Below are 20,623 nucleotides of genomic sequence, written 5' to 3' on the forward strand. Positions count from 1 at the left end.
TTTTTAGGTGACATTTGTTATATACATGCAAGATTGACACTGCTTGCCATTCAGAAATATCTACAACATAAAGATTATATCTTTATGTGAATTGACAATAGTAAATTGGGATTTGATACTTTTTTTAAAGCCTGATCATGCTAGTACAGTAGTTTAAACTTACAACTGGTTGGGTGTGTTTCTTTTACATGAGCAAAAGTGGAAAGTGATGAATGAGCACACTGAACCATTCTCAAGCTGAGAATTTTTGACCTTGTGAGTATATATTACTACTGCCATGTTCTAAGCCTTTCTACTAACTCCCTTGAGCAACCCCAAATTGATACTGTTATTTAAAAGAAATTTTTCTTGTGTAAAGAGATACTAGTATAGTTACACTGCAAGTCGCCATATAATCTGATCTAAGCAGAGACATGCCTCTGAAAAACCCAGGATGCTGCTTTCCCTTCAACTATCCATCAACCCCATGACCGAGAAGGTAAGACAATTCTATTTATGAGACTCCACTTTCCCTCCAAACCAAGAACAGGACGTTTCACCAGTTTATAAAATATTTAAAATTTCATGTAAGATAGATAAATTGATGTGCGAATGATAGTTCTATGGAGAAGAGAGAGAAGTCTGCTAATTTGTCTATTTCTTGAACAAGGGGAGGGGCTAACCCAAGAGTCATTCGTCAACCACCATGTGGAATCACTTATGCCAGACAGGGCCATCAATTAAATTGGAAAGCACTGCACTGTACTTTTTAGATTGTAGGGGGAAAAATGCTTATATGAGTGAAAAAGAGGGAGCAGTAAGACTGTACCTGGTTGATCCAATCCCCCGAGTTCCTCCAATTCTATTACCACAGATTGTCTTTCATCACCTCCTGGATTTTAACCTACAAGTGCACTGCAACACCAGCATCCAGTTACACGTCCCCGCCACTGGTGAGCAGACACATGAAGAAAACTCTCGAATTTAGTCATTTATGTGTCAGCGAGCAGGGAGCCCCACTTCCCTCACTGCCAGAAAACTTCCTTCTGCACCACTGGAGTAATGGCCAGACATTTACAAGCCATTCTCTTTGGCTGAAAATTTGGTTTTAAACCCTTAATGATGCATCTGCAACTACTGTTTTATTGAACTAATTTCAATTGCAGTCATGTTTCCAATAGTCCATGACAGTTTTAAAAGTTTGAAGAGACCAGGAGTTGGAGACAACCATAGAGCAGATGTGTTTCATTGGGATTTGTTAACATCTTACTAAACTATGTTATAGAGACATTTCAGGAGGCAAGCATCAGCTCAAGCAACAACTCCTCTTTAAACACATATTAATTCCATGTCAAGTGATAAAATGAGAACACACACGCCACCAACCTCCCAGTCCAATATGCAAATAGATATATACACACACACACACATATATATATACATACATATATATATATATATATATATAGTTGCAAAATCTGCCTGCAATGAAGCTGACCTAGGTTCGATCCCTGGGTTGGGAAGATCCCCTGGATAAGGGAATGGTACTCCACTCCAGTGTTCTTCCTGGAGAATCCCATGGACAGGGAGGTCAGGTGGGCTACAGTCCCTGGGGTTGCAGAGTTGGACACAGCTGAGTGACTGACACTTTCACTTTTTTACTCATTTCATATATATATGTATGTGTTTTACTCATTACTCACGTACACATACACACAAATACACACACACACACACATACACACACATATATACCAAGTAAAACATAGTCCTGTAAGTGCCATGACAGGTTCAGGTTATTAATTTTAAAGAAAATAAACTTACTCATTTTAAAAAATGAAGTAACCATTGAGCATCTGTTATACATCAGACACTGCCTTAGGTTTTTGGGATTCATCAGTGACTAAGATATGGGAATTCAAGGAGCTTCTGTTTTGGGAGGAGGAGGTGAAGGTAGACTGAAATAAAAACGGTAAGTAAGTAAACTACAAATCTCCCTGGAGGGCAGTCAGCATGACGATAAGATAAATAGGAGGAACAGGAGAAAAGAGCTCCAGAGTCTGGGGTTGGGGAGGGTGTCAGGTCACAGAAGGTGAGCGGTCAGTGGGCCAGCTGACAAGGTGATGTCTGAACAAACAGTCGAAAGACGTGAGGGGATTAGCAATTATTTTTTAATAATAAATTATGAAATATGAAAGCCTAAAAAATAAACCTGAGAAATTATACAACAATCTGATAAGCAGAGCTGAAAACGGAAGTTGTCAGAGAGCAAGAACGATGGTAAGGATACACTTTCTCAGTTACTTCTCACTATGCCTCTTCTTCCCGTGGCTCAGTTGGTAAAGAATCCGCCTGCAATGCGGGAGACCTGGGTTCCATCCCTGGGTTGGGACGATCCCCTGGAGAAGGGAAAGGCTACCCACTCCAGTATTCTGGCCTGGAGAGCTCACTGGAGTGTATAGTCCACGGGGTCGCAAACAGTCGGACATGACTGAGCGACTTTCACTTCATTTTCATGCCTCTTACTGCTGTTTTTCCGTAAGTCACATCTTCCTCATTTCCTACTTTGCTCTTTTCTCTCCCTGACAAATTCATGTGCTTCCTCTCTCTTTATACAGGTATTTTTAAAATTTATGAATAATTAGTGGTGTTTCCAAGAATACATTATTATTTTCCCAGGAAACCAACATGACCACTTACCTCATTCTTGCTAGAAATATCTTTTTTCTTTATTCAGGTGGTGATCATCAGAATCATATATTAATAGTAAACTCTATGCCTCATTTAATTACTTTAATTTTCTTCCTTAAACCTTTCCCTAAAAGTGAAAACTCATAAATTGAAAGCAAAGTTCCTTAATTTTAAAGAGAAATTACAAGATATATGTTTCCAATACAAAATACTCAAAAAAATTTTTATAGACTGGAATGTATATATGTATCTCAAGTGAACAATGAAAACAAGTTTATATAACCAGGGTGACTAAACACAAACAGCAGTGTGAAGGTAAAACAAAGTCTGAACACCAATTGTGATGAAGTTTACTTTACTCACTGAGGCAGGCAGAGCTTCAGGGATGGCGGGTGGTGCTTATCTTCAGACAGGAATCTGACATCACAATTGGATGTACTGGACACATTAGTTTCCTAGGGCTGCCATAACAAACTAGCACAAGCTGGGTGGTTTGAAACAACAGACATTAATTCTCTCATAGTTCTGTAAGCCAAAGTTCGAAAATCAAGTCCAAAAGTCTTGGCAAGCTTTCTGGAGTCTCCAGGGGAGAATCTGTCCCAGGCCTCTCTCTTAGCTTCTGGAGATTCCCTGTAATCCTTGGCATTCCTTGGCTTGTAGATGCATCATTTTATTCTCTGTCTCTGTCTTCCCATGGTCTTCAAACTCTGTGTCCAAATTCCCCTCTTCTTAGGAAGACATCAGTCGTTTGATGAGCATCCACCCTCCATTATGATTTTATCATAAGTTGATTGCATCTACAAAGACCCTACTCCAAATAAGCTCCTGTTCACAGGTACCAGAGTCCAAACCTTGACATGTCTTTTTGGTGGCACAATTAAATCCTGGAAAAGAATTTTTCTTAAGACTGTGACAAAAATAAAGGCTAAACCTAAAAACAATGGAACATGTGGAGACACATGGAAATATGTACAGAAGAGACTAAAGATTCAAAAGATGCCACGTCTTCTCCCCTGGCACACTAACACGGAACAACAATGTTTTGTTTAACCCAAACATGGTGCTCAATTTGAATATGTTGCAAAAGATATTAGAAATGATTGTGTTAACTAAGTGGCAATTCTTTTTCTGGAAATGTACTACTGATTGAGTATATAGTTTTCAGGATATTTGGGAATGAAAAAAATTTCAAAAAAGTGTTATTTTGAGAAAAGTGAGCTGTTACGGTGAACGCTGGTTAATCATACTGTTATAACGTGAAGTAAATCTGTATCTTCAGAGTCAGGAGCAGCCCACCTGTAATCTAGACTTACCGTATATTTTCATAATAATGTACTAAAAGCAGTATTTCCAATGTATGCTACTTAGTAGGCACTTAAAATGCTTATATAGCCATCCCTATAGTGTATCATTTCTTCATAAAATGGAGGAAGGAGAAAAAAAAGGTTGTTGCAATGTGGAGGTTGCAGTTTCATTTTTCTGATTAAGTAATTTGCACACCAACTGTTACATATTGAATGATGTTCCCTCAAAAGTATATGTTGAGGTTCTAACTCCCAGTATGGTCTCATTTGGGAAGGATCTTTGAAGATGTAATCAAGTTAAGATGAAGTCATTAGGGCCCTAATTCAATATGAATGGTGTTCTCATAAAATGAGCAATTTGCATAGAGTCAGACACTATGTGAAGATAAAAGCAGAACACCATGTACAGATGAAGGCTGAGATCAGGGTGAGGCATCTATAAAGAAAGAACATCAAAATTACTAGAAATCCACCAGAGTCTAGGAGAGAGACGTGGAAGAGATTGTCTCTTACAGTCTCAATTGCTCGTAGGGAAGACAGTAAGATGAAAGTATATCTCATAAGGAAGATGTAATATACAGTTGAATGAGACCTCTGGAAAAGTTTATTAAGCTGACAAAAACCCCTTCTCTTCTTTCTCAAAAACCTGTTGCACTGTCCTGAGGTCTAGCAGCCATTTGGGCTGCTAAAAGGCTAAGATATTTATCCCAGGATCCCTGACACTCATGTGCTACTGAACTCAGTGACTGCCTAGCTATATACTTTGATTAACAAATGTATAACCATATATACTTAAATCACACAAGTCTGTCACTAGAAGCCGAATGCAATTCTTCACTGATATAAAAATCTATCTGAGGATCTATCCATCTTTGGTTTCCAAGCTTCCAGTTAGCTTACTCTGAACCTGTCACACTTTACAATGCAGAATAATACACCAACATTCCTCATTTTTCTCACTGAAATAAACATTTGACTATGAGAATATTATTGCACATTTCAAGGAACATAATTCTAATGAAGCCACAATATTTTTTTTTGAATATTTTTTCTTTTGAGGATTATTCTTATTTTATCAGGAAACAACTTCACAGATAAAGAAAATTTCTCCTAAAAAATCCTTTAAGTTACTTTGTTTTTTCATTTATCATATTAGTAATCATTTTTCAGTGCCACAGAATGAGTAAGATCTAGCTTTTTGGTGTGAGCTTAAGAGAGCTTTAAATTTTGTGGGCTGCCAAAAAATACATGAAGATGGCAATGGTTATTCACTGAGACCTCTTCGAATAGCTTTAATAGCAGACGAGTGGAAACAAGTGGAAATCAAGAAAGGAAGAACTTGAGGGATTCTTAAAAGTATATTGGGTTTTTTTGTAACCCAAGTAATGTCTAAAGCATAATTCTAAGGGGAATACTGGTAGGTGTGATATGGAAAACACTTAAAAAATATACCACAGAACCACTTACCTGAGGACCTACCAGGTAGGTCTGTTTTATTCATGTCGTGTAAGAGATAAATGGAAGCCATTTTTTGCTTTAATGATCCTTCTTTCCTTTCTTTGAAGAAAAACTAAAGAAAAAAGAGAAACAGACTATCATCTGAATTCCTTATAAACTGAAGCTACAGCATTGCCTAAAATTGAGCTTATGTAATCTTCAATATCATAAAGTTAAAAGTATGTGGTCAAATGCTTAAAAAAAGAAAAAAGAAAAAGAAAATGAGGTTTTAAGAGATTTCCCCATGCTTTCCTAGTTAAAATGCTTATTATAAACCCATGCCTAGTTCCCATCAATTTCCCCCTTAAAATTGTATTATTTCACTTAAGAAATCTTAGCTCAATTCCATTACTTGGCATTGTTGCTTTGAGGGTCTCATCTTCCATGTGAAGAAACAGGTCCATTATAACCAAGGCCCTGAGAAGCTTTGGATGGTTTGTTTTTTTCTTTTTGGCTACAGCATGTGGCTCCACAAGACTGTCTTAGTCAAGGGCCCAAGTAAAAATATTTTTAATTGATTACCATTACAGAAAACAACCAGTAAAGACTTTTAGGATAAGTCTTCCCGGGCTTGTAAATCACTCATTGACAATCTTAAGCAACAACAGACTTCATTTAAGAAATAATACTGTAGTTCTTAGCCAGAGGAATAAAAATCACACATGGATCCAGCCCTCTCATCTTTGTTGCCTCCTGGTTGCAGATTTTCAGTGTAGGACTTCTGATTCTTACACTGTTATAGGTGCTGCTGCTTCCCTTTGAATCATCATTCTCTCACCCTCTTATTTTCGTAGCCATTATCCTTCCAAATCCTGTTTCTGAATGACATCATTATTGAGTTCCTTGACACCTAACCTGGATACTGAAGTGTAACATCTCAAACGTGTGTTGCATCTTGGAGTATAATGAGATGGCATGTTCATGATCTTATTTCTGAGGAAGTAGGTGAGGTAGGAAGGATCATAAGTACAGAGTCTGACACTGAGGAGCAGAACAGCTAATTATAACTCAGTATCACATATATACTAAGTGACAGAGCCAAGACTAGCATCCAGTCTTCAACTTCCTCGTCCAGTTCTTCCATTCACTCTGCATTTCCACGCTCACTTTTGAAATGGGTACTTTTGCTCCATCAACTAGGAAGGTGATTGAAGTGACTCATGGGAGAGAGAATTCTCTCCCAGTCAGACATGTCTCCAAATTGAATTATTAACATTGGTGAAAGTTTAAGAAGCTACTAAGGCACAGAAAAATGTCATTTTGAAATAAGCAATTTACATTATGTTACTCTCGACAATTAGGTCATTTACCAAAACTATAATATTCAATGCCACTCACTGCAAGTCTAACACAAAGCCATTCTCGAAAGCTGAACAAATGACAAATGTTTCCAGAGGTATCCTTGGCCTGAATTATGTGGTTCCCATAGGGAATTTTATGAATCCAGGTACAGGATGTCATAACAGTGTCTGCTTGGATCAGACAGCCTTGCTCCTCGATTTACAGGACATTTGGCTTGTATTCTTTGTTCCTTAATCTCGTCAGTTATTTCTAAGGAGACCTACCATGCCTCCGTCTTAGAAAATGGTCTTCAGGGTAAGTGAAGGATGAATGTTGGTGGCAAAAATCCAGTTTTTCTCCTCTGTTCTTCCAATTCCTGCTTCATTTTAGCCCCTTTGCTCCATCTGTAGCCATGAGACTCAGCCGAGCACAACTATAAAAACAAGGTCGAGTAAGCACACCTAGAGCCTAAAAAGTTAAACCAGACTCTCTAGGTGAGGGTGTAAGTACCTGGAAGCCTAGAAAACCACGTATACCTGTATTTTCTCTTGATTGTTTTTCTGTTTTTCTTAGCCATCTATGTGGAATAGATATTCTGAGTTTATTCACTAGAGGAAAAAAAAAATGTAAAACCTTCTCTTATATTAGGAAGTAATTTGCTAAGTCAAGTATCCATTCAGTAACTACTAACTGAGAGCTTGTTTTGAGAGACAGTAATTCTGTGATAAGTGCTGGGGATATAACATGAACCAGACAAGTTCAGTCTTGCCTTCATGAAGCTTACAGTATGATGGAAAGTGAAAAAAAAAATAGTAAGCATACAACAGTGAGACTATAAAATTCTATGAGAAAACTCAGAACAAAGCATTCCCATGGGCATATCTGAGATTGAATGCATTCCACTGTATATCTGGTTTAACTCAATTCAAACCTTTGCCTACTCATAAGAAGTAACATAGAAATATAAACAAATAAGGGTGATATTTTGATAAGGATAACCTTGTGCTTGCTATACCACAGAGAAAAATGTAGATCATTCTTAAACTTGAATCTACTAATAAATTTTTATTAACTGCAACATGGTGTCTTATAATGCTATGTGATGTCATCTTTCTAAATATGAAGAAATTATTTTGAACATTAAAGTAAAATAAAAAGACATACTGTTTTATGCTAATAATTTTTTTTTAACAGTAGGACTTCACCTTCTTTGTGTCTTAAATTGGTTGTACTTACTGGTATTATTCCATGAGAAAATAAAACCACCGAAAGCCAATAATATGGTAGGAAACAAGCAGCTACAGCTAATGTTCATCTATATTTTTAATATATAGATTATAACTTATTATTTCTTTTAATAAAGAAATTACATTCTATAAGATTGTGCTTTAGTGTGGTCATGCAAATATATCACATTTTCAATTTATTCACTTAAATTCATTGCTAAGAAGGTATGCATGATAGCTTGATGCTAATTTTAATAATCAAAAAATGATAATGAACTGGAGCACATTACAGATTACTTTCATAACTCACCAAATTTACAAAGTGTTTCTATGAGAAATAACCAAGAAACCTTGGCAAGATTCTATACTGTATTATAATGTCATTCCAAGGAAAGAACTTGCTGTTGGTAGAACCCCTAAACTTCCATTGCAAAAATCTCATCTCTGAGTTTCTAAATATAATAAATAAATAAATACCTTCTACAGGGTTTCTCTGGTGATCCAGTGGTTAAGACTCTGTGCTTCCCCTGCAGGAGGGATGGGTTTGATCTCTGATTGTAGAACTAAGATCCCATATGTTACACAGTGTGACCAAAAAAAAAAAAACCTTCTAATTTCTCCATCTAGTAAATGTCTCCTAAAAGGCTACCAATTCCGACAGTTGCTATAGCTATAGCCAATGCTATTTTAGAGCTGACAGTAGCAAAAAAATAAAGGAAAAAAAGAAAAGCCCCTTAAAACAAAACAAAGAAACCCACTATACACATAATTTTTTAAAAAATATTCACAATTTCCAAAAGAGTAGTTGTCAACTATCCAGGGAATGTGTCTATGTGGGCCAAACCCACAGAGAACTATTCTTATCTAGTGTGTATTTTACTATTTGTTATATCATAAATACAATCCAAGTTTCCCTTTCTTCATGAAATGTTAATGTATGTGTTCTAATCTGAAGCTGGAAATCTCTCTCACACCAGTGCTCATAAAAGAATATCAAATAAAATTTCATATTATTTCCGGATATTTTGACTTAATACATTAAAAAAAAACTGTATTTATATAACTAGCTTCAAATAATAATTATGCACAATATTCAAAAATAGAAAATTATCCATCAGTTCAGTTCAGTTGCTCAGTTGTGTCCGACTCTTTGAGACCCCATGGACCACAGCACACCAGGTCTCCCTGTCCATCACCAACTCCCGGAGTTTACCCAAACTCATTTCCAATGAGTCGGTGATGCCATCCAACCATCTCATCCTCTGTCATCCCCTTCTCCTCCTGCCCTCAATCTTTCCCAGCATCAGGGTCTTTTCAAGTGAGTCAGTTCTTCACATCAGGTGGCCAAAGTATTGGAGTTTCAGCTTCAACATCCGTCCTTCCAATGAACACCCAGGACTGATCTCCTTTAGGATGGACTGGTTGGACCTCCTCGCATTCCAAGGACTCTCAAGAGTCTTCTCCAACACCACAGTTCAAAAGCATCAATTCTTCAGTGCTCAGCTTTCTTTATAGTCCAACTCTCACATCCGTAAGTGACCACTGGAAAAACCATAGCCTTGACTAGACAAACCTTGTTGGCAAAGTAGTGTCTCTGATTTTTAATATGCTATCTAGGTTGGTCATAACTTTCCTTCCAAGAAGTACATGTCTTTTAATTTCATGACTGCAGTCACCATCTGCAGTGATTTTGGAGCCCAAAAAAATAAAGTCAACCACTGTTTCCCCATCTATTTCCCATGAGGTGATGGGACCAGATTCAATGATCTTAGTTTTCTGAATATTGAGCTTTAAGCCAACTTTTTCACTCTCCTCTTTCACTTTCATCAAGAGGCTCTTTAGTTCTTCTTCACTTTCTGCCATAAGGGTGGTGTCATCTGCATATCTGACATTATTGATATTTCTCCCAGCAATCTTGATTTCAGCTTGTACTTCATTCAATTCTTTAAATACATTTCAAATGAAAATATTCTAATTCTTATATTGATTAACATACTTTCTATGAATATCTTCACTTGGTATATGGTATATAATACATGCTTAAAAAGATTTTTTAATTTGTTGAAAGAACAAATTATGCATATACTTGTACACATATATCTAATCACAGTAGCATAATGTTGACTGTTATAATCTAAACATTCATATATTCAGTCCAATACAGAAACCTTTATCACTAATCTACTTAAAACTGCACTTTCAAAATAATGAAAAATATTCATTTTTAATAGTTACTGTCTTCTCTTTAAAAAAAAAAACAGTTTCTAACTAAAGTTTGACTTTTAATAATTTTTAGCTTAAGGAGTTTGAGCACACGTATTTGCTTTCCTTTCTTGTAGGACCCCACTTAAAATCACAGTAAAACAATAACAACAAAAACAACAACAATAAAGAATATACTCACAACAGTGAAAGAAATTAAAGGAGAATTTTAAAAGAACAACAAAAATTGGATGCGGAGAATTAATTTTGTGGCAGTTGGGCAGCCTAGATACCATAACTTGCCCTGAAAATAACTAAAAATGCTGGATACAGTGTACACAGCGTCAGTTGAATGTGTGAGTATGCTATAAAGAGATAAGGATTATGTGAAGCAAAAACTTGGCTTTACCTTGAAGATATTTGTTAAACCCAGGTAATCTTGAACTACAGTTTTCAAGATTTCACGTCATGAGAAACATAAAGCCCAGAGCCAAGGCAGTATGGACCTCTTACAGATGATTTTCCTACAGATACACGGCGCCACCTTCTTGATTAATATACAGGTGAGCACTGTCTCCTACAATCTCGTACCTCCCCGCCCTCACCCCACCCCTCCAACTTCTAATACCACCACCTACATCTTTTCTGCTAATGATAAAAATAAAAAATGCCTGAACTGACACTTGGTGCTGGCAGAGGAAAAAAACAAATTAACTCTCTTGATAGCACTGAGACATATACATTACCATATGTAAAACAGAGAGCTAGTGGGTAGTTGCGGTGTAACAGAGATCAACCCAGTGCTCTGTGACAACCTAGAGGGGTGGAATAGGGTAGGGGGTGAGAGAGGTTCAAGACAGAGGGGACATATGGAAACCCATGGCTGATTCATGTGGTTTTATGGCAGAAACCAACACCACATTGTAAAGCAATTATCCTCTAATTAAAAAAAATTAACTCTCTTAAGAATTCATAAGTACAAATAGTTTCTCAATGAATTTTACAAATCAATGATATATCATCTAGAATGCATAAGGAATTTTAAGTCATGAATTTATTTTTAAGTGGTCCAACATTAGTAGTCAGCATAGGCAGTCAGAAACTTCATATCTTTTCTGAGGGATACCAAGCTTACCAAGGCCTTAAAAAATTCCCAGATAAACTTCCAAAAAATTTGATCTCATACTCAAAATCACCAAACATGTATGAAATGAAGCACCATGAAGGAAAACCAGAAAAATCAACACAGAGCAGAATCAGACAAAAACAGGAACAAGGACAACTGTTAGAAAATGATGAAAGACATGGTAGATATTAATCCAACGCTATCAGTAATCATGGTGAATGTCTAAATGCAGCAAACAAAAGATAGAGATTGTCAGAGTGGATCTAAAAACAGGATCCTGTATATGCTGTCTATAAGAAAGCCACATTTAATATAAAGACGAATATACATTAATAGCAAATAGATGGAGAAAAATATCCCATAAAAACACTAATCAGAAGAAAGCAAAAGTAGCTATATTGATTTCAGACAGAGCAGAACTCAGCAACACCATCAATCAATGGATTATAATTAACATGTATATATTACTTCATCCAACAAAAAAATACTCATCCTTCTCAAATTTACATGGAAAGTTCACCAAGATAGATGATATTCTGGGCCATAAAACACATTTTTAAAACACAGTTAAAGGGACAGAAATCATTAAATGCCTGCTCTTAGACACAATGGGATTAAACTAGAAATCAATAACACAAAAGACATTTGGGAAAGACCACTGTATTTGAGGAAAGCCCAAAATATACAGAGATTACACAATATATTTCTAAATAACATATGGGTCAAAGAAGAAATCTCAAAAGAAATTTTAAAATATTTCAAACAAAATGAAAATGAAAATCCAGCTTATCAAAATGTGTGGGGATGCAGAAAAGGGAGTGCTTGGAGGAAAATTTATAGTATTAAATGCATATATTAGAAAGAAGGAAGATTTAAAAGTCAACCATCTAAGTTTCCAACTCAGTGGACTAGAAAAAGAGAAAATTAAAACCAACATAAGCAGGAAAAAAAAAAAGATTTCAGGAGAAGGGGACGACAGAGGACAAGATGACTGGATGGCATTACTGATGATGGACACGAGTCTGAGCCAACTCCAGGAGACGGTGAAGGACAGGAAACCCGGCATGCTGCAGTCCATGGGGTCAGAGAGAGTCAAACATGACTGAGCAACTTAACAACAACAACAAAGAGCATAAATCAATAAAATTGAAAATAAGGAATCAATAGAGAATATCAATGAAACCAAAAGTTGTTTCTTTAGAAAGATTCACGAATGTATTTTCATTAAAAAAGAAAATTTGTACTGGAGTGTAGTTGATTTTGGAGCTTCCCTGGGGGCTCAGAGGTAAAGAATCCACCTGCAGACACAGATGTGGGTTTGATTCCTGCGTCAGGAAGATCCCCTGGAGAAGGAAATGGCAACCCACTCCTGTATTAAATAAAGCCTGGTGGGCTACAGTCCATGGGGTCACAAAAGAGTAGGACATGACTTAGAACTAAACGACAATAGTTAATTTAAAATGTTGTGTTAAATGACTAATAAAATTGATAGGCTTCTATCCAGACTAAGAGTAAGAGAGAGATATATTACTATTAATCAGAAATGAAAGAGGAAGCATCAGTACAGATTCCGTGTACATTTAAAGGGTAATAAAGGAATACTATGGACAACACTACTCCCAACAGTTTGAAAACCTAGGTGAAATGGACCAATTCCATGAAACAAACAGTTTGCCAGAATTCACACAGAGAGAACTGGATAATCTGAGTAGACTTATATCTATTTTAAAGAAATTCAGTCAATTGCTAACAGCTTTCAAAAGTAGAAAGCACCTGGCCCAGGTGGGTTCACTGGTAAATATTTCCACAACAGTTAAAGAAGAAACGATACCAATTTTCTATTATCTCTTTCAGATGACAGAAGCCAAGAAAGTACTTCCTAAATAATCTTGAAACAAGACAAAGACACCTTAAGAAAACTAAAGATCAATATTTTTCATGGACATAAATGCAAAAATCCTCAAGAAAATATTAGCAATTTGAATTCAACAATGTATTAACAGAATTATACACCACAACAAATTGGGATTTATCCCAGATATGCAAGGCTAGTTCCGCTTTTGAAAATCAATATAATCTACCACATCAACAGAGTGAAAAAGAAAAATTACATGATTTTATCAATAGATACATAAAAAAGCATTTCACAAAAATAACACCCATTTATGATAAAACTGTCAGTGAGTGAGGGGGTGAACATCCTTAACTTAATAAATAATCTACAAAAGAGCTCACAACTAATATCACACTTACTGGTGGTTATTTACTCCTAAAAGTTGAAAACATATCCAAACGAATACCTGACACATATGTGCATAGAAATTTATTCATAATTTCTAAAACATGGAAGCAACCATGATGTCCTTCAGTAGGTGAATGGATATACAAACTACAGTACATTCAGGCAATAGATTATTATTCATTACTAAATAGAAATGAGTTATCAGGCCATGAAAAGACTTAAATGTGTATTACTAACTCAAAGAAGTCCATCTGAAAAGCCTACATACTATATAATTTCAATTATATTGCATTCTGGAAAAGACAAAATTATGGAGATATAAAAAGATCAGTGGTTGCTATGAGTTGAGGGAGGAGAGCAGATGAATAAACAAAGCACAAAGGAGTTTTAGGGTGCTGAAAATCCTCTGTATGACAACATAAGATGCCTGTCATTAAACACTTGTTGAAACCCATAGAATGTGCAAAACCAAGAGGGAACCACAGACTTTGGGTCATTATGATATGTTAATATAGGTTTATCAATTGTGACAACTGTTCTAGTCTGGAGGGGATGACGTTCATTAACAGGGGAGGCTGTGCGTATGTGAGGCCGGGGTCTATGGGAAATCTCTATAACTTCCCCTCAATTTTGCTGTGAACCTAAACTGTTCTTAAAAAAATAATAGTTTTTTTTTTTTTTTTTAAAGAGTAGGCTTAGGGAAATAAATGTTTTAGATTAAAAATAAAAACAAGTAGCAGAACACAAAATTAGAACCTCCAAGTAGCTGCCTCTTTGGAGCAGGAGTGTGGGTAGAAAAAGACATGGATTAGAGAACTACTGTTTTTCATTATAAACATTCCTGTACTAGGTGATCTTTTTCCTATTAAAATGAACCATTTTCATCTAAACTGATGGATGGGTAAATAAATAACACAAAACCAATATAAAATGACCCTTGTGCAGAACTTCTATCATTCATGTAATTAACTAGTGGCTGCCCAACCTTATCTGATATCCTCCGCTCCACATTGTTTTTACTTCTTCATCAATAGATGCTATCCCATATCATGAGGTATAATGCTATCTCTTCTCCTTCACAGGAAGAGAATCTAATTAAACACTAGAGCTGAACTGCAGGAAGTTTCTTCTACAGCTTGTGAAATATTTTATAATCATCACTACACGTCAGCTGAGCTGCACGTACATCATGGGGAGGACCAGAAAGAGGCAACTGAAAGTCCCTGGGATCATTCGAGCTAATTTATAGCCAGAGCACAGGTGGAATCTAGAGATCCCTCCAGGGCTTCAGAGATGGCAGCTCAGCCATCGGAAGAGCAGTACGCCCTAACTGGAACACACCCACAGCCAGACAAACCTGTTCCAGGTCTGAGGCTCATTCAGTGAACTTGGCAGTGACCCAGGACCACCTCACCTACATCATTTCTAAGCCAGTCCCCTTCTGCCCCTCGTTAACCTTGTATCAAGTTCCCTTATTATTATTATTTTTTAAAGAAGCTATACAACTGAAGGAAATTTTGAAGGATAAAATCTACCCCCCCACCTTCATGTAAGATCAGGAATGGCAAGCTATAAAACTTGTCCCCTGGTGAGGAAGCACATGCCTCATTGGGTGCTTTGCCACCTACGCTATCAGAAGGGCACAGCTCCCCAGGCTTTGCTGGGGCTTCCCTGATGGTTCAGTGGTAAAGAATCCGCCTGCCAATGCAGGGGACACAGGACGCACAGGTTTGATTCCCGAACTGGGAAGATCCCCTGCAGGAGGAAATGGCAGCCCACTCCAGTACACTTGCCTGAAAAATCCCATGGACAGAGAGGCCTGGTGGGCTAGAGTCCATGATGTCACAAAAGAGTTGGACACAACTTATCAGCGAAACAGCAGCATACTTTCTCAAAGAGCATAAACGCATCAAGGGGCCAAATGTATTCTCTTCCTCCAACAACTGAAAGAAGGAAAAAGGAAAATCCCAGTCTTGTCTTCCTATTGCTAGTTGTAATTCAGTCTCCTCTCCAATTTTCTTTCCAAGAGACTCCTCCCAATACATAGCAACCCAGTAACATGGAAACCCCAAATCACACCTTTCTACAACTATCCCACATTGGCAAACAGTGCTGTAGGGAACTTCACTAAAGGGATGAATGATATCCCAGTTTTGATTTTCCTATGTCATGTAACTACCTCTTCACATTTTCCCATGTCTTGTCTTTACTATACATTTTCTAAAGCTTGACTTTATCAGAACTGAATGAATCTTGCATTTCATATCATCTTCAAAGGTATGCAAAGAGAGAAGAAAGAAGAATTTCACAGACAAGGTTTCCCCAAAAGCAAAGATCAGTAAGAAATCATTGCCAACCTCATGATGAAATATGTTTATAGGTTTGGAGTATTAAATATACTTTAGCACAATATAATCACTGCAGTGATAACCACAAATACTCAGAATTCATGTTTCACTTCACTGGGCCTGTGTATGCTTTCCACTCTCACACAAAGAGCAGACTTTCAAAGAGCACTTCATCTACACCTGAACCGTGAATAGCACACCTTCGCATTTAGCGACAAAATTATGTTGGCAAAATATGGTATTTTCTCTCATGCATTTTAAAGTGTGTCTATGCATGGAGGACAGGTCTGCCCTTGCACACACGTACAGATGAAGTTAACATACTCACATACACGGCGTGGACACTGGTCTTTGTGCTGTTATGCCAGCACACATGTGTTCCGTTGGCTCAGGCTCATCATTTCCTGTTCCTCTGCCTGCCACACTCTCCTGCTGTTAGCAACATGCTTCGCTCCTGCCACAATTTTAGTTTGCTCACATTTCACTCTCCTAGGGAGGTGTTCCCAGATCACTGAATTTAAAATTACAGTTCCTTCATCCCAGCAACTCCACAGGCTTCTCCTCTGTTGTACTGTATTGAATGGGCTTTCCAGGTGTCCCTAGTGGTAAAGAACCTACCTGCTAATGCTGGAGATGTCAAAGACAGGTCAGATCCCTGGGTCAGGAAGATCCCCTGAAGAAGGGAATGGCAAAACCCACGCCAGTTTTCTTTTCCAGGAGAATTCCATGGACAGATGGGCTACAGTCCATAGGGTTGCAAAGAGTCAGACACTGAAGCAGCTAATACACACACCACTGTATTGAATATCTATAATGTACTTATTTCCTTTGTTTTCTAACATCGATGTGCCTGACACATCAAGATGCTCAAAGCCTTTTTTTTTTTTTTTTTTTGAATACTTGAATGTATTTGAAAACGATGCCAAGGATGTCAGCTTGGTATCCTAGTAAATTTGAAAGTGTCAGTTTTCCACCATATCAGTGGAACTATATGTTCTTTCTAATTGCCAGTTTTTTGTTTTTTTTTTTCTTAAGAGATTTATTAGCTTCCCCCATTTGCAACTGTTCTCACTGGCCTTCTAGTCTGTCTTCATCCAGTGTTTATTTGACATTTCCTAGTTTACTGAAGACTACCTCAACAAAGAGGGGTTTTCCAAGCAAAAAAATTCCCACCAAAAAAAATCAACTCTGCTACAGTGAAGAAGTGAAATTGCCACAGGAGGTCATGTAAACAAAGTGAAACGTATCTGGGGATTACAGGCAAGTGGTCCACCCAGGAGGAGAGAGAAATTGGACTGCCCAAGGCACCCCCTGCTCCTCAGAAGAGATGTCTCTGGCAGGGGTCCATCTACCCCACTCAACAGGCAATCATTTTCCACGAGAGCCATTTGGACACGTGGCTACTTTCCAGTCACTTGAGACGTTCTCCAGCAACTGTGTCCTGAGATGTCTATGGCGTAGGTATGATTTCAGAAGATGGATCTGCCTGAATGATTTCTTTCCTGGACTTGGCTGGGACTTTTTTCCATCTATTCTAACTTTTTTTTGGTCTAGATTTTTATGAGTATTGAATAATAAGAGTATTTTAGATGTCTCTAGTAGCTGAGATCAAGTCTTAGACAAAAGACTTCTAAGACTGAAATATAAATAGAGAAGAGTTCAGGATGACATCATGGTATGTGCACACCAGAAGTGACCACAAATAACCTACAATAACCTTTAAAATTAGTTTTTTCCTGACTTCATAAAACAATATTTTATTTGGCAGGCACATATTGGCAAACTCTTTCAAAAGCTCTGTTTGTTTTCTGTATCCAGGAAGACACAACCAGTGTTTTCATATAGGTTTCCTTCTATGCTGTGGTTTTGCCATTTTCTGCTTCTTTATGAGTGGCGGTTGCAGCGTATTTTTCTTTGAGACGTTTATTAAGGGTAACAAGGACATGAATGAAAAACCATCCTTATAACAATACAGGGTGGGTTTCTGCTTCCACACGCAGTGCTGACCAAATCCAAAGGACAGAAGTTGAATATATCAACAGCGATACAGTGGCTTTATCCTGAGGTTATATAATAATATGCAGCTGGATAAAAATATATTATAGTATATTGCAGGGAACCAGTCCATGTGTCCTTTGATGTGTTCATGGAACCCAAGGTTAGAAAGAGAATGTTGCATCATGACCTAGTTTTTAAAAAAGGGTTGGGGGGTAATAAAAGTATCCAAGACAAACTGAGGTATAAGAGAACTTCAAAGTTATCTCATGGGTATGCCAATTGTTCTAGTTTTTAAAAAATGTTCCTACTGCAAAAAAGTTATATTTTCCCTCAATATTTGAACAGGAAATCCTTCTGAATCTGATTAATTCCATATCACTCAGGTTTTCAAATTAATTCATGTCAGTTTTTCAAACTTCTACTATTTCCCAGAAGACCAAGATGAGTGTGTATCCATCCTTTCAGATATAATAAAAGCCAAATTTATATTTCCCAAATAAACAGCACTTCTAGAATAAGTCACTGTATTTCATTTTCTTCTTTGGGTTCCTATTAATCTTTTACCCTTACACAGGCAAAAGAGGAAGGTTCCAATAATTAACCTTGTGCTGTTGACCTAACCAAAATTAACTGGCTATGCAACAATTTAGTTGTCCATATAAAAACAGGAAGAGAGATTTCCCCAAGTAACCCTTATTCACCATGAGAAAAACAGCTGGTGCTCTGTCTTTCCATATGAGCCTGTGGGGCATGGATGAAAGGCTGTATATGTCTGATATCCTCTCTTGTAAATGGGTGGTTTTTTTCAGTGGAAGTATGCCAACACTGAGTTCCTGAGAATCAGCCCCTCCTGCCCGCTCCCCCACACACACCCCGCAAACAGCCTGGTCAAAATATTTAGAATTCTATCTTCCTACGAGGAGGTCTGTGAAAATGAACCAAGTTTCCGCACCATGTTACATGAATAATCACTGCAAAATAATAGTGGAAACCTATACCTTCTCCTCCTCCAAAAGGAGGCAAAGATTAATAAGAAACACTGCCTCTGACAACCAGAATCAAAGTTCTCCCACCAGCCTTCTCTGCGTCCTGTTTTCCAGTAGTTCTGCTACATTCCCCACAGTACACTGCTGGGAGTTTTGATTTTTTATTTTCGCTACGCATGCTCACACATCTGTTGCACATGTGTGATCAACCGACTCAATTCTTGAGCCAAATGTCCTGTTAAATGGACAGAGTGGGCAGAGCGTTCCTTTGAGAGTTAGATTCTGCCTCTGGTGGATTGCCTCCAAATGCAATGGTGTAATAAAGCGAAGAAATCTGCTCATTGGAATTGCATTGAAATGAACTGTGTCCTCCCCTAAAATACCATATGGTCACGATCCCTGGAGGTACGGCACATAACACCTAGGTCTGGCAGACTCCAGGGGAGGGCTGTAAACGTCCCTGCATAGTCAGCCTGTGAAAGGCAAGAGAGCTGACAAGAAGCATGCCGCGTGAAACCAGAATCCTATCTGATGTTCCTCAATCAACTCGAAATGAAAGAAAGGAAACTGAACAAAGAAATTCTAACAAGTTGTCGTGGAGAAATCCTCCTTCTCCCATTAAATAGCCGTTCTTGGATCTCACCTCCAGGAAAAGTGAAACCGTATGGAAAGAAAACTCTTTCACCTGAGCAGTAGCCAGTTTCTTTGCAGCAAATTATCCCAATAAGCCTCAAGTGTATGTCTGCAAAGCAAAAGGCCGTCTTCATGACCAAACCTCTACCAGAGCCGAGAGCAGAGGGACCACGTAACTGGAGCTGCTGGGAGTCGTGTCTCTGCTCTGGGTGATGCTCTCGGTGAACCTGACCCTACTGAAGCTGGTATCTAGCTGGCCACCTGCATGCCAGTCTGTGAGTCCTCGCAAGGGACAACACCCCCACCCACCCACCCCACATACAAACACCATTCCTTTTCAGCGGGGAGTAAAAGTGAAGGTAACTTTGATGGTGAGGGACTGATATGTCTGTATGCCAAACAACAGAAGAGAAGAGTCTGTCTTATCCTCCACAGCAGTCAGATTAAATAATTTCTATGGTATAAAAATTCAAGTATGGAGTTTAACCACAGTAAAACCCCTGTAGCCATTGGTAGTTGTAATATTCTCACCTGTATCATCGGTTCAATTCCAGCTTTCATTTGCTTGAAAACAGACACATTTTCCATCAGTCCCTAACCAGATATGTTTCTAGAAATAATGTAAGAAATTACCTCAAGACTCAAAGTTACTCCTGCTTAAAATTTTTTCCATCCTAATAATTTGATGATGATATATCTCTGCTAATGGCATGAAAGAATTTCTAAAACCCTAGTTTCTTCTCATCCCTCATTTTTCTTTCTCTAGGAGCTTTAACAGTAAAGGTCCATCCATATATCCAAATTTAAATAATGGATTTATATACCTATTCTTATATTTTTCATGTCAAATGTGACTTTGTGTTTTGATCTTTACAATTCCCTTGTGATTAATTTTGAGGAAGCTCGGTTATGATGAATTATAACTGAGTAATTCATAGTAATTGAGTATGAGCTATTGAGTAAAGAATAGTACTTAGGACATATTAGGGCAGATTTATCTTAAATAAGTCAATAGTAGGAAATTAGTTAATAGTCACTCATTTAATCTTAACTAGAATCTGGCAAGATAAGTAGTATTATTCTCCCTGTATTTTACAGATGAGGAAATTG

General features: G+C 37.6%; 1 protein-coding gene and 1 long non-coding RNA gene across 2 annotated transcripts in view; one reads left to right on the top strand and one right to left on the bottom strand.

Annotated features, from left to right (window-relative positions):
• The first annotated feature begins 152 nt into the window (after nucleotides 1-152).
• LOC136170470 (uncharacterized) lies at nucleotides 153-10,716 on the top strand. Its single transcript, XR_010663641.1, has 3 exons — nucleotides 153-255; nucleotides 10,318-10,536; nucleotides 10,614-10,716. It is a non-coding gene; the product is annotated as an uncharacterized lncRNA (long non-coding RNA).
• The window catches only part of CRPPA (CDP-L-ribitol pyrophosphorylase A), a 380,133-nt gene continuing 361,648 nt past the window's right edge, over nucleotides 2,139-20,623 (bottom strand). The window contains exons 12-14 of the transcript XR_010663637.1: nucleotides 7,037-7,185; nucleotides 5,442-5,544; nucleotides 2,139-3,554 (exon numbers count right to left, since the gene is read on the bottom strand). The gene's annotated coding sequence lies outside the window, so the exon portion shown is untranslated. The remainder of the gene's footprint in view (nucleotides 3,555-5,441; nucleotides 5,545-7,036; nucleotides 7,186-20,623) is intronic.

This window comes from Muntiacus reevesi, chromosome 6 (assembly GCF_963930625.1).
Source record: "Muntiacus reevesi chromosome 6, mMunRee1.1, whole genome shotgun sequence".
In the NCBI taxonomy this organism is placed as follows: Eukaryota; Metazoa; Chordata; class Mammalia; order Artiodactyla; family Cervidae; genus Muntiacus; species Muntiacus reevesi.